Here is a 14,847-nt window from a genome sequence, read left to right as displayed (position 1 = left end):
ATTGCGAACTGTCTCTACTACACTCTTATCTCCTTTTTACGCGAAATGAAAAATAAGTTAAGCGATTTATTATTATTATTATTATTATTATTATTATTATTATTATTATTATTATTATTATTATTATTATTATTATTATTATTATTATTTACACCTACAATCTAAACTTCTAATAAGTTTGCACATAACCTTACCTGTTGTAACAGCAAACTATCTACATTTTCTGTAAAAGATGTAATGAATATGTGCTTGTGAAACTTGGAATTGATTTTAAAAAATTACATTAACTTCAGCCGTTCAGAAATAGAGCAAAGAAGAGGAGATTAACATTACAGAAGACAAACTTGACCTGAGAGAAAGGACAGCTGAACTCAAGTTCCTCAAGACTACCAACTCCCAGCCAGCTCTCTTGGCCGCTTTTAAGAGCCCAAACGACTCATTTTCTGGAATTTCAACGGCACCTCAAGACCTCCACATGTCTGCCAAATTCTTAAAAGACGTGGATTAGCTAATGGAATGTAACATTATTTATTGAAACAATGTACCCTATGCTCAGCAGGGGCCGGGAAATGTTAACAAATCACTTGCATACTGCTGTCTGAAACAGAACACTGCGAGGGTATGTTCCTAGCATTATTTATATGCCTAAAGAACCATAACAAAATATAAAACTTGTATATTATTTATATGGCTAAAGAACCATAACAAAATATAAAATTTGGATATTGTTTATATGGCTAAAGAACCATAACAAAATATAAAATTTGGATATTATTTATATGGCTAAAGAACCATAACAAAATATAAAACTTGGATATTGTTTATATGGCTAAAGAACCATAACAAAATATAAAATTTGGATATTGTTTATATGGCTAAAGAACCATAACAAAATATAAAATTTGGATATTATTTATATGGCTAAAGAACCATAACAAAATATAAAACTTGGATATTGTTTATATGGCTAAAGAACCATAACAAAATATAAAATTTGGATATTATTTATATGGCTAAAGAACCATAACAAAATATAAAACTTGGATATTATTTATATGGCTAAAGAACCATAACAAAATATAAAATTTGGATATTATTTATATGGCTAAAGAACCGTAACAAAATATAAAACTTGGATATTATTTATATGGCTAAAGAACCATAACAAAATATAAAATTTGGATATTATTTATATGGCTAAAGAACCATAACAAAATATAAAATTTGGATATTATTTATATGGCTAAAGAACCGTAACAAAATATAAAACTTGGATATTATTTATATGGCTAAAGAACCGTAACAAAATATAATACTTGGATATTGTTTATATGGCTAAAGAACCATAACAAAATATAAAATTTGGATATTATTTATATGGCTAAAGAACCGTAACAAAATATAAAACTTGGATATTGTTTATATGGCTAAAGAACCATAACAAAATATAAAATTTGGATATTATTTATACTCGTATGGCTAAAGAACCATAACAAAATATAAAACTTGGATATTATTTATATGGCTAAAGAACCATAACAAAATATAAAACTTGGATATTATTTATATGACTAAAGAACCATAACAAAATATAAAACTTGGATATTATTTATATGGCTAAAGAACCATAACAAAATATAAAACTTGGATATTATTTATATGGCTAAAGAACCATAACAAAATATAAAACTTGGATATTATTTACATGGCTAAAGAACCATAACAAAATATAAAACTTGGATATTATTTATATGGCTAAAGAACCATAACAAAATATAAAACTTGGATATTATTTATATGACTAAAGAACCATAACAAAATATAAAACTTGGATATTATTTATATGGCTAAAGAACCATAACAAAATATAAAACTTGGATATTATTTATATGGCTAAAGAACCATAACAAAATATAAAACTTGGATATTATTTATATGGCTAAAGAACCATAACAAAATATAAAACTTGGATATTATTTATATGGCTAAAGAACCATAACAAAATATAAAACTTGGATATTATTTATATGGCTAAAGAACCATAACAAAATATAAAACTTGGATATTATTTACATGGCTAAAGAACCATAACAAAATATAAAACTTGGATATTATTTATATGGCTAAAGAACCATAACAAAATATAAAACTTGGATATTATTTATATGACTAAAGAACCATAACAAAATATAAAACTTGGATATTATTTATATGGCTAAAGAACCATAACAAAATATAAAACTTGGATATTATTTATATGGCTAAAGAACCATAACAAAATATAAAACTTGGATATTATTTATATGGCTAAAGAACCATAACAAAATATAAAACTTGGATATTATTTATATGGCTAAAGAACCATAACAAAATATAAAACTTGGATATTATTTATATGGCTAAAGAACCATAACAAAATATAAAACTTGGATATTATTTACATGGCTAAAGAACCATAACAAAATATAAAACTTGGATATTATTTATATGGCTAAAGAACCATAACAAAATATAAAACTTGGATATTATTTATATGACTAAAGAACCATAACAAAATATAAAACTTGGATATTATTTATATGGCTAAAGAACCATAACAAAATATAAAACTTGGATATTATTTATATGGCTAAAGAACCATAACAAAATATAAAACTTGGATATTATTTACATGGCTAAAGAACCGTAACAAAATATAAAACTTGTATATTATTTATACTCGTATGGCTAAAGAACCATAACAAAATATAAAACTTGGATATTATTTATATGGCTAAAGAACCATAACAAAATATAAAACTTGGATATTATTTATATGACTAAAGAACGATAATAGAATATAAATGATAACTTGAATATTATTTATATCGCCAAAGAATGATAACAGAATATAAAATGATAACTTCATAAGTAGGGGAGAGTCGGGTAGTTTCGGACATCGGGTAATATCGGACAGTGCGTTTCTTTCATCTACCACACGATGATAGTACCTGATTGACATGGTTACGTTTCTGTGATGTCGCATGGACAAACGTAACCATGTCATTCAGGTACTACCATATGGTGGTAGATGAAAGAAACGCACTGTCCGATACTACCCGATGTCCGATACTACCCGACTCTCCCCTAAGGCCATGACAAAAAGGCCAGCGTACTGTAAATGCGTCCCTTGCGATTCTTGCTTCGATCCCTGCTCACCATCTAGTTCAATTCCCGAGGCAGTGTTACTTATCAGTGTTTGCAGACGGAGGAAACAAACCTTCGCTATTAGTACAAGCATGACAAAAGTCTTCAGTACAAACAAGGTTCGAGTACGATTCAGTTACAAACAGGCAGTGTCTCCAGCAAAGTGGTAAATGTTCTGTTTAGATATGGTGAACATCTGGAGTCTATTAGTCATGATACTGTTATGTGTAAGCTTTGCAAAACTTCAATTTCATACTATATTGTTACACAGCACATGAACACATAAACACAAGAATGCTCTTGCAAGACTGCAACACAGGGATCGAATATTACACTAACAAAGAGTTTTATTCAGATATAGGCTATGTGAGGCATTTGCATCTGCCAACAATTATCCAAACAAACTGCTGAGCGGGAAAGTACGGGATTTTTTGTAAATATACGCAAAGGTCAATCTCAGATCCCTGAACGTTGCGAAAATATTAGGTACATAAATGTTACGATAAATGTATTCATGATATTAGGAAAACCATTAATGGCAACAATATATGGATTTCAATAGATACAACTGATCACAGAGGATGGCATGTGACAAATGTGATCGTTGGAGCTATGGACCCTACATACTTATGTTATGTGTCAGGATCTGATCAAGTCAATTCCTCTACAATTGTTTCGCTATTTCACAGTGCCTTGATTGCAATACAACGAAGTACTAACGTCAAGGCAGAACACAGCAAATGATTCCCATTCTTGCCTCGCACAGAAGTACGATCTCATATTCCAGACGTTGACCTGCTGATTTCCAGTGTGAAGAAAATGTTTGTAAAGTCACCTCGTGTGTCATCAAACAATGTGCTGGTGTCCCTCTGCCTCCAGCTCCTGTACTTACGCGATGGGATCCCTGGTTAGCAATGTGCAATTTATTGCGACAATTTCGCTAATTTTCAGAAAGTGATGACGCGGCTTCAATAAGAGTGTCACAAAACCTTCTGAGTGGCCCAGTCATGGAAAGCATGTTAAGAACATTACTTCAAATTATGGATTCCTGCCTTCTTGCATTGAATGCTTAGAAAAATAAGGGGAAAATCTACTCACTCAAATTGCACGTATCGAAAGTATTGTACATAAACTTCATAACGCGCAAGATGAAACAAGGAAACTTGTACAAAAGAAAATTAAAACAATATTGAACAAAAACTATGAATACAGTGCTAATATTATTTCTGGTCAGGAATGTACCTTACTTGATCTCGAAGAATGGAACCCACAATCCAGCAGTTTTCACAAACCAAATGGTCTCGCGAGCCATTCTTTGAGAACCATTTTCCAAATGCGAAGTAAAAAGGAGGAAGATACTTCACACATAAAAGGAGGGCGCTGATTGAAGCGTTGAAAACAACTCGGTGGTGGGGGGGGCTGAAGGTGGCAATTGAGAACTCTACATGACCGACAAGGAAATGACAGCTTTTATATTCCTGGTGAATGCGAGCCTCACGCAGTTTGTGATCGGATGTGTGGGCGCGTGTTTAAGTGAAAATTTCGCCGGCCGGCTTTAATCCGTCCTTTGAACCCAGGGGAGAGGGGAGCATAAATCCTGCAGATAGAAGTATGGCTCTGCTCTTCGCTGAATCTTGTCATTGCCCACAGCTCTGATTACAGCGGGCTGCAAGTAGCTTTGCATGTGGCAGACCTCGCTTCGAGTTATAAATGTTTTCTGGAAGAATTTATTGGAGGCAACCCATCTTTCTCCGCCAACATTCCATCATATTTCTTAATTTTCTTCATTCCCTACTGGAAATTAGAGTATCAGGTCTTCCTTCCACGAGTTCTGCCTCGTTGACCATAATCCTTCAGATGTTGTATTGTATTGTATTGTATTGTATTGTATTTATTAACATTCCATGGTATTCATACATTGCTTTACAGCTAGAATATGGAACAAGTCAAAAAACGTAATACTATTATAAAGTCTTAATTTATAGTCACAGTCTAGATGAAATATATACAGACGAGATTTACAATATAGCCTACTAGTACAACACAAAGTTTTAGTATCAATTTCATGAAGCGTTGTTGAATGTCATGAATTCACTTACAGAATAGAAGGCGTGAGAAATTAGGTACTTCCTTAATTTGGCCCTAAATAATCCTTATGTTTTGAGTTTCATTTTTTATATCAATAAGGAGGATATTAAAAAATTTTACTGCCATATAACGCACTCCTTTTTGATAGCACGATAGACTTGCCAATGGAGTATGAAAATCGTTTTTTGACGTGTATTTATGCTATGAACTGTTGAATTAGTTACAAAGTTTTCACGATTACATACGAGGAAGATTATTAATGAAAAGATAGACTGACAAGCCATGGGCATTATTTGTAGTTTTTTTTAAATAATCCTACACGATTCCCTAGATTTAGCACCTACCATTATTCTAATTACTCTTTTTTGTAATAGAAATATACTGTTACTATCTGTGGAATTTCCCCAGAATATTATTCCAAAACTCATTACCGAGTGGAAGTATGCAAAGTATATTGTTTTAAGGTATTGATATGTACTATCTTTTGCATAGATCTAATAGCAAAACAAGCTGAATTTAGTTTGGGGGTAATTTCGTTAATATGATTTTTCCAATTTAACACATTATCGATTTTTAAGCCAAGAAATTTGGTTGTTGTTGTTTCTAATAGGGATTTATTGTTAATTATTGCGCTAGGAATTTGCGCAGCACCTGTCACGTTTTTCAGTTTCGAGAAAACGATCTTTCATTTTTAAGAGCAAGTGAACATAATGTGGGAATTTTCTTCTGGAAATCTTTGGATAATAATGATTAAGAGCAAAAATAACTACTTGTAGTGACACCCCAGAGCAGTAACTGTCTGTGCTGTGAAATAGCCAGCAATAACAAACTTCTGACAACGTTTCGAAGATTCAGCGCATCACTGTCTGGAGACGAACAAAACAGAAACTTATTCCACTCTTTTGGGCGCATTGCAAATGACTTAATCCAAGTGACTGGTCGGCAAATAACAATAAGCGAGACATTACCAATTAACAAAAGAAAAACTTGTATGTATTTATTTACACTGCAAGTGGGCAAGCACCCGGTGGCAGTGGTATACACAATATAAACAATACACAATAAAATTACAATACAAATACAATTATACAATACACAATACAATAAGAGTACACAATACAATTTAACACAATAATTACAATTAATAATAAAACATAAAATAACCTAATTTTACAATATAACCTACATATGTACAGGCCCTACATAAGTTTCAATAGTCTTTCACTTTACTCTCATCTCACTCACTGTAGTGGCACTATGACGCATTTCACTGACACTCTATAACACATTTCACTGACACTATAGAACACATTTCATTGACACTATAAATTATCACTGATCGGAACTATTCACAGCACTGTAAAACCATAACTTCACTGACTCACCTCGCTTCACTGATACAACAGTTCAAATAAGACAAATAATTACACCCTTATGCATACTTATAAACAGAACTACATTTAAGCTAAACATTTCTAGTCTGAGACCCTCTTACACGCTATTTTTAAATAATTTACAATTCAAACCAAGGGAGTAACTCGTCAGGCTAAATAAATACATGTCACCTTAAAAAATTAGATGTTAAATGTCACCTTAATTTTAGTTTGCACTTTATACACAACTTTTTAAGTTATTCTTGAATATCCTTAAGAAAGGACAGCTCTCAAAGACCGCTGCAGGCAGGTCATTCCAAGTATTCATGCCAACAATTACTGAGAAAGGAAATTCGAGCTTAACCAACACGAAGGATTGGTCAGTGTGCTGCCATCTAGCAACTAGAGAAAGAAGTACCTAACGGAAGAACTGTGTCATGGGTGACTGGCTATGCAGTGATCAATAATTCGTGTCTGTTAGCCAACATCGAAGAGTGAAAGTTCTTTTTCCTCTCATCCTTTTTGTCCACCTGAAGACAAGGTACAGTCAACCTTCGAAACGCCGTGCAATTCTTATACATTTGTTGTTAGACAAAGATTGTGTAGTAATTAACTTCTTGACGTTTCTCAGACCTAAAACTGGCTCTCTCTCTCTCTCACTGTATATAGCAATTGGCGACCATGTTACCAATTGGCAGATGCTAACCTTGTGGATTTTTGGTTGTGGGGCTATCTGCAGGAAAGATGTCTAGCAGACTTCATCAGTTGATGCAATCCATCATACAACACGCAGCAGAATAGCTGCTGTCCAAGAGTGGCTGCTACTTCCAAAAGAAGAAAATGGCGGACACACAGAAAATTTACGAATACATCATGGTAATAACTGGTGCATGAAAACGATATTCCTATTTCTTGAGTAATAAGGAAGAGTCAGAATTGTTAAGAGTTGACAGCAAATGACAAAGATAGCAGCAATTATTCCTGAGATATATCATAACTAGAGCCCTGTGTTTCAATGCCAGTCAGGTGTACGGCTAGTTTCACTTGGTATGGGGAGCAATTCAAGCTACAGTGAAGAAATCGCCGGTGTTGTGGTTACACTTGTTTATGCCCCTATGTGAAAAACAGGAATAGTGCTCGTGTACAAAATTCCACTCGGATTTAATAATAATAATAATAATAATAATAATAATAATAATAATAATAATAATAATAACAATAATGGCAAAGAATTTATTTAAAGCCAGCTTACATGCAATAAACAACTATTTTTTCCAAAATTTTCACAAGCCAGCCTATTTTTTTTTTTTCAGGAGTCAGCATACTTTCCAGAAGGTTATTTTCACAGCGATCTGATCAACAATCCTGCCAGATAACTTAAAACAAATTAATGTCCTTAAGTTGTCGTAAACGACATTACTGTCATTTTTATAAACAGGTTTTCGTAAATGATGTTCCATCAAAACATAAGAGTAGCTAATGAAAGTAAACTGTTAGGCTTCAGCAACGTATGCCACGTAGCGAAATGCAATTCAGAAACGAGAGCTGATCTGCTTACTCTACATGACTTCATTTATTTCTTTTCAGTGACGTGGTTCACTGTTTATCTATGAACGATATCACAGTTAAATTATGCTCTTTATTTATTTAAAGTAAAACGTTCATTTGCCCTAACTATGACAAATTGACAATTGGTTTATAATTTGCAAAGAGAAAGATTTCTGTTAGACATCGGTTGAGCTCGACTGGCATTAGATTAGTAGAATAAAAGTTTATTAGTTACGTTACTGTGTTAAATACTTTAATGACTATTTCCTTTATATGACGTAATTCCATTTTCGACCAATGAAGTGTAATGAAATTTTGAATTCAAACCAATCACAGTCACACTTTGCGATAATTTCTGCAGCTAGATTTATCGCTATCAATTCATGGCATGGTCGTTCTTTTGTTTAGTCGTTGTCGCCAACTGTTTCCCCGTGAATTGATGATCATGAATACATTAAGATGCAACTACACGGTTAAACTTTTCTTTCAACTTTAAAGCAATGAATGCAAGATTGATATTTAATATTAATTAATATATTTACGCAGTGAAGACCACGTTCAAAACGGCGCACCATGTAGACACAAAATCTTCTTGCATCTTAATTGAACGTACCTTTTAAACTTGATTCTTTCAATATTCTTCCCAGATTGCACGCATACGCGATTGGAATATTGAACTGTGTAGATGCAGCTTTAGTTCCGTTACACACTACAGCGAGAATGCGTTTGTCGAGCTATAAAAATGCTTTCGTGTAGCACTCATTGTAAGTAACGGTCGAAACAAGGCACAGCTGACATTGGTCCTGCTCCCACAGGTAACGTAACCTATAAAATTGTAGCCTACAACATTTGTATTGAAATTAAACAATTAATAGACGTTCAAATTTATGTAACATCATCGTATATCAAACTCAAAGACCTTGCATAGTAATAATGTCTTCGATCAAACTGCCTTTCGTATGGCGTAATAAAATTCGTGTTTTAATTAGGCCTATCTATACAGAGATGGCTTCACTGTGTAGCAACATGTCTCGCTGTGAATACATAAGCATTGGTATATAGCTGTCCCCACTGTTACTGTTAAATTAAATTATGATTTCAGCAGATAATGGAAATGTATTTGTTATAATAATAAGAGAAAAGTGCAGTACATGTAATTAATATTGTTAAACCTCTATTTCGCTTTTCGCAATTGGCATTACTGAATAATAACATCGAATTTCTTTATTGCAATAATCGATATTCATCTACAAGTATTTCAACTTCACAATGTCTGAATAGGTTAAGTATACGTTAATATACAATTATTAACATTTTATGATCGTATTTTAGGGATATAGTATTTACATTTTTATTTTATTCACGAAATAGTCCTAATAAATGCCACTCGAGGTCTGAGATTTATCGGCAGATCTCAGACCTCGAGTGACATTAAACTGCAGAAAAAATATGCCATTCTCATGTCGCCGGGAAATTACTGATATTTCAGAGAGAGAAAAAAGAGAGACACGACGTCCGAGGAAGAGACTGAAAAGCAAGAACAGAATTAGTGTAATAAATTCTTGAAATATGATCTCTATGGTTACCACTAAAACGGCAGTCTTAAAGCTCCAGAATGTGTAAGCGAAGAGAAGCAAATCACACCAGGTCTGCTGGAGGACACTCAGGTATCATATCCAAAGCGGAGTTGGTTGCCATGGCGATATTTCTTAATTAAGTCCCTCGCCCCCCTCAAAACCGATAAAGAAGTTTCATGAAAGAGTGTGCGATGTAAGATATAGACAGGTCAGAAGTTTCAGGCAGACAAATTATTGCGCAAACTTACACAATTTATCGTTCCCACTTCCTCCGCTAACTTCCCCAAATTGCACTTTAATTTCGCCGTGCAGAACAATGAGATGAGATCTTCATGCTTCGTCAAAAGAAACAATTTTTCTCGTGCCTAACTTAATAAATATTCCCGAGAGTTATGAAACCCAACAATTAGTTGCTACGTAGTTCCTATACATCTCCAAGGCTCACAATAGAACTGTCTTCCTATAAATTATTCCTGGCTTAACAACAATCACTTTGCTGATATCTATACTAATAATAAATCTGTAACCGAAATTTTATGGTAATTTTCGCTTTTCCAAAAATAATTGGTGCCAACATGTATAATTAATCATCCTGAAACCGAAAATCGCTTTTTTGACATTTTTGTTTGTATGTCTGTCTGTCTGTCTGTCTGGATGTTTCTTACCTTTTCACGCGATAATGGCTGAACAGATTTATATGAAAATTGGAATATAAATTGAGTTCGTTGTAACTTAGATTTTAGGCTATATGTCATTCAAAATACTTTATTCAAAAGGGGGATTATAAGGGGCCCTTAATTAAATAAATCGAAATATCTCGCTTATTATTGATTTTTATGAAAAATATTACATAATAAAAAAGCTTCTTTAAAAACGATTTCCGATAAGTTTTATTCTATGCAAAATTTTGATAGGACTGATATTACTATGATGTACCGAAGTATATAATGATATTTTCGTGCAGGAATTCTGCATTACCATAATATATGGCGAGATATTGTTTTAAAATAACAATGCTTTTTATATCATGGCCAAGTCAGATTAATGTACGAGTAATAAAGATAAAACAAATGACTCTGCATTTATTTGAGGCGGCCTTGGAGTCCTTGGACAACAATCGGATTAATATACGGATGATATGATATGTGTTTATAATATACTAAATATTATCATAATATAAAGAGAGAGTATGTGTGTGTTTGTGTGAGGCAATCTCATGCTACATTCACTGCTTCTTCCACAACTGAAACAGGATATCCAAGGTTTAATTTTTCAACAGGATGGGGCACCACCCCATTACCACTTATATGTCAGACGTGAACTGAATAAGCGACTACCAAGGAGATGGATTGGGCGTGCTGGCCTTGACGATAGTGAACGTTTGCGTTGGCCTCCACGTTCCCCCGATCTTACACCCTGTGACTTTTTTCTCTGGGGTTTTGTCAAACAACACTTTACCCTCTAACAATCCAGGATCTTCGTGTTTACATGGCAGAGGCCATTGCATTAGCGAATCATCCAATGTTACAATGTGTATGGCAGGAATTGAACTACAGAGTCGTGACACAGCAAGCTGTTATTGAGCACTTGTGATTTGATGTTTGATTCAAATGGGTAACAAAACTGTTTGAGTTTCCCTTTAATTTGATCCCACTTTCATGCATCCTAGTGTTATTTAACGAAAGTTATTAAACGTTGAAAGAGTAATGGAACGGAGAAAAATCCTCTCCGGCACCGGGATTTGAACCCGGGTTTTCAGCTCTACGTGCTGATGCTTTATCCACTAAGCCACACCGGATACCCATCCCGGTGTTGGACAGAATCGTCTCAGTTTAAGTTCCAACTCTTGGGTTCCCTCTAGTGGCCGCCCTCTGCACTACGTCATATATGTCTATGAACGTAGGACTGAAGTCCACACATGTGCTGAGGTGCACTCGTTATGAGTGACTAGTTGGCCGGGATCCGACGGAATAAGCGCCGTCTTAAATCACGAAGTGATACTTCCATGCAGATATTCTGCGTCATCATACGATGAAAGAGTAATGGAAAGTAGAAAAATTCTCTCCGGCACCGGGTATCCGGTGTGGCTTAGTGGATAAGCATCAGCACGTAGAGCTGAAAACCCGGGTTCAAATCCCGGTGCCGGAGAGAATTTTTCTACGTTCCATTACTCTTTCATCGTATGATGACGCAGAATATCTGCACGGAAATATCATATTGTAAATTTATTTCAACTCAACAATAATAATTCCTTTCTACAATTCACATTAAACGCTCTCGGCAACAATGGGATTTGCTCTCCACACAGTATCACAGTATTCGTTAGTGCACTCCACTGACGACAATGACAATTTACTTGGACTATTACGAACAACAATGAACTGTTAATCTTAACTAATATTTACAAGCACTATTTACAAATCAGAACTGTCGGTTCTCAGTTCACAGTTCTTCTAGCTAAGTCACTCGAGTTCACAGTATCTCGAACCACACACCTTCAGAGACAGTCCACTGTACTCGAACTCAGGTCCCTCCAACTGCGGTCCACTGCACTCGAACTCAGGTCCCTCCAACTGCGGTCCACTGCACTCGAACTCAGGCCTTCGGATGCTGACACAGTTGCGGACGCACACTCGAGTCGAACTCCGGTACTGGCTTGCTTGCTCTGGCTTACTCACTGAATGGCTGAATAAACTGAAAACCGCTCAAGTTCGCTCGCGTTTCTTCTTTTATAGCAAAATCTTAGTTGCGAGAAATTTCTACGGGTGTGCAGAGATAGCTCTCTCGAATTATCTGGATATCTCCACTTCGACGGACTTCTGGAAGAGTCGGGAGGGTCCGTCCCCCCTTCACTCCGCACGCAGCAGTTGCGCGCGCACCCTCCCCTCGTCGCGTTGACGTAATACACCCCCTCTGCCCTTCAGCATGCAGATGCTCCCCGTACCAGCGTTTCGTCTGCCGCGCGCCCTGTCGGACGCGTGTTCAAACCCCGTTGCAGCTGTCACAATATGTACTTCGGTACATTAAAATAATATATAGAAAGTTATTAAAGTTTGTAATTGCAATGTGGCGTCGAATGAGTCCGTACTTCCAACAAATCTCCTAATATTTTGATTTACTTTTCACTTCAGTTTACGTTTCCTAATGTTACATGCTATGCGCCTGCCAAGCCATATTGGCCAACATAGGCTATCTTCTTAGTTATGGTCAAGGCATTTCAACACATAACTCGGTCCTTAGTCTGTTGTGTTGAGCTGTACTACGTTGTAGAGCTGCTGATGACGCGTGCACAGGTCTGCTTGTAAACATTGCCTATACTGCATCGCAAGACTAACTTGAAGCAACACATTTTCCTAACTCTACTGATGACATAACACAATGCGCAATACACAAGCGGTTCTTTGTCAGGCGGATAATTTTCCGGTTTTCACTTCAAAGACATTTCTAGTGAAAATGTTCCTCGTAACATCATTACGCACAAGTCAAGTATCTGCCATTGGAAGAAAAAAAAACATGACACTGTCCACAGACAGACGAACGGATGGAATGTCGACAATCACTTAAAACTCTGGGAATCACTTCCAGCTGAAGCCTCTCTCTCCAGAGGCAGGAGTGTCTAGTCTTGTTAAAGTTCAGCACGTCGCTTTCTTTTTGTTTTTCACCTGACTTCCAATGGCGGAACTGATGCTCAGATGGCCGTGAAATTGAGTAAACAGTAGCCTGCAGTCAATCGCGCAACAATAACAATGACTCCACTGCATGGACTTCTTCACGCAACTCCATAAGAAGCAAGCATGCCAACTTTGTAGAATCACATCATCAGTACAACGCGGAATTTTATGCAGGAAAGAATCTCAAAATAAGCAGAGAGCCTACCTATAAATATCGCAATTTTTTGGCCCCTGGAATTTTAAATAAGTTAAAAACGAGTAACTAGCCAACTTGTATGTTCTCTCCAACCAGCTGCAGCCCCACCTATACACGTCTGTCATTCGGCACACACTCAGAACTCGTGAAAATAAACTTATAGGGTAAACATTGGTAATTTCGTGGCAGTGGTTATTTCGTGATACTTTTTCTTTGCTCTTTCGTGAACTAACCAATGGCGTTACGAGATTCAAATTTCCGCCAAGGGATTGCATATGTTGTCCAGTTTCCAGAAACATACAGCTAAGCTTTGTGTGACTATTGTAGTTGCTTCAGTGAGCTTTCATGTTTGGAGAGAGCAAGTCTGCGTCGACTTCTCAGGCGTACAAATTTTGTGGATATTTGTAATTACATTACAGGCTTATTACTAAAGGTAAGCATATGATATTTGGTACAGAGATTTATTATATCTTAATGAAATTTTAGGAAATGTTTTTGGAATTTTAGATACAGCTGTAGTCGCCATATAGGCTTAGCTTTACTGATAGAAATCTTAGCTGTTTGAGACGAAATTTTGTTGAGTATTAAGCGTTATATTTTATACTATTTTAAAAATTGTATTACAATACGAATTTTAGAAATCTGAAAATAAGATGTGATAACAAAAAAGAAAAGGGGAACGCAATGGGTTCAGTGTAGCTTCTGTTTGATTTGTTATCATGCTAAGTGTCAATGATAAGTGCTAGATGACTTATTTGCAAAAATTGTGACAGAAGATGAAACATGGCTCCACCATTTTGGACCGGAAACAGAGGCAGACAATGGAGTGGCATCATGCAAATTCAGCAAAGAAATAGAAATTCAAAAGTACACCTTCGGCAGGAAAAGTTATGGCTATTGTGTTTTACGATTCAGAAGGACTCTTACTTGTGGACATCATGCCACATGGAACCACCATTACTTCTGACGCGTATGTGGCAACTCTCAAGGAACTTCAAGCTCGACTGAGTCGTGTTCGACGACATCGGGAGAAGCAGGATTTTCTGCTATTGCACGACAACGCACAGCCATATGTCAGTCACAAGACCACAGACCAGATCAGAAAATTCGGACAGACAACACTGAAACACCCGCCTTACAGTCCCGAACTGGCGATTACCATGCCTTACAATCCCGAACTGGCGATTACCATCTCTTTGGTAAAATGA

This window comes from Periplaneta americana, chromosome 15 (genome assembly GCF_040183065.1).
Source record: "Periplaneta americana isolate PAMFEO1 chromosome 15, P.americana_PAMFEO1_priV1, whole genome shotgun sequence".
Lineage (NCBI taxonomy): Eukaryota > Metazoa > Arthropoda > Insecta > Blattodea > Blattidae > Periplaneta > Periplaneta americana.
This window is presented reverse-complemented; position numbering follows the sequence as displayed.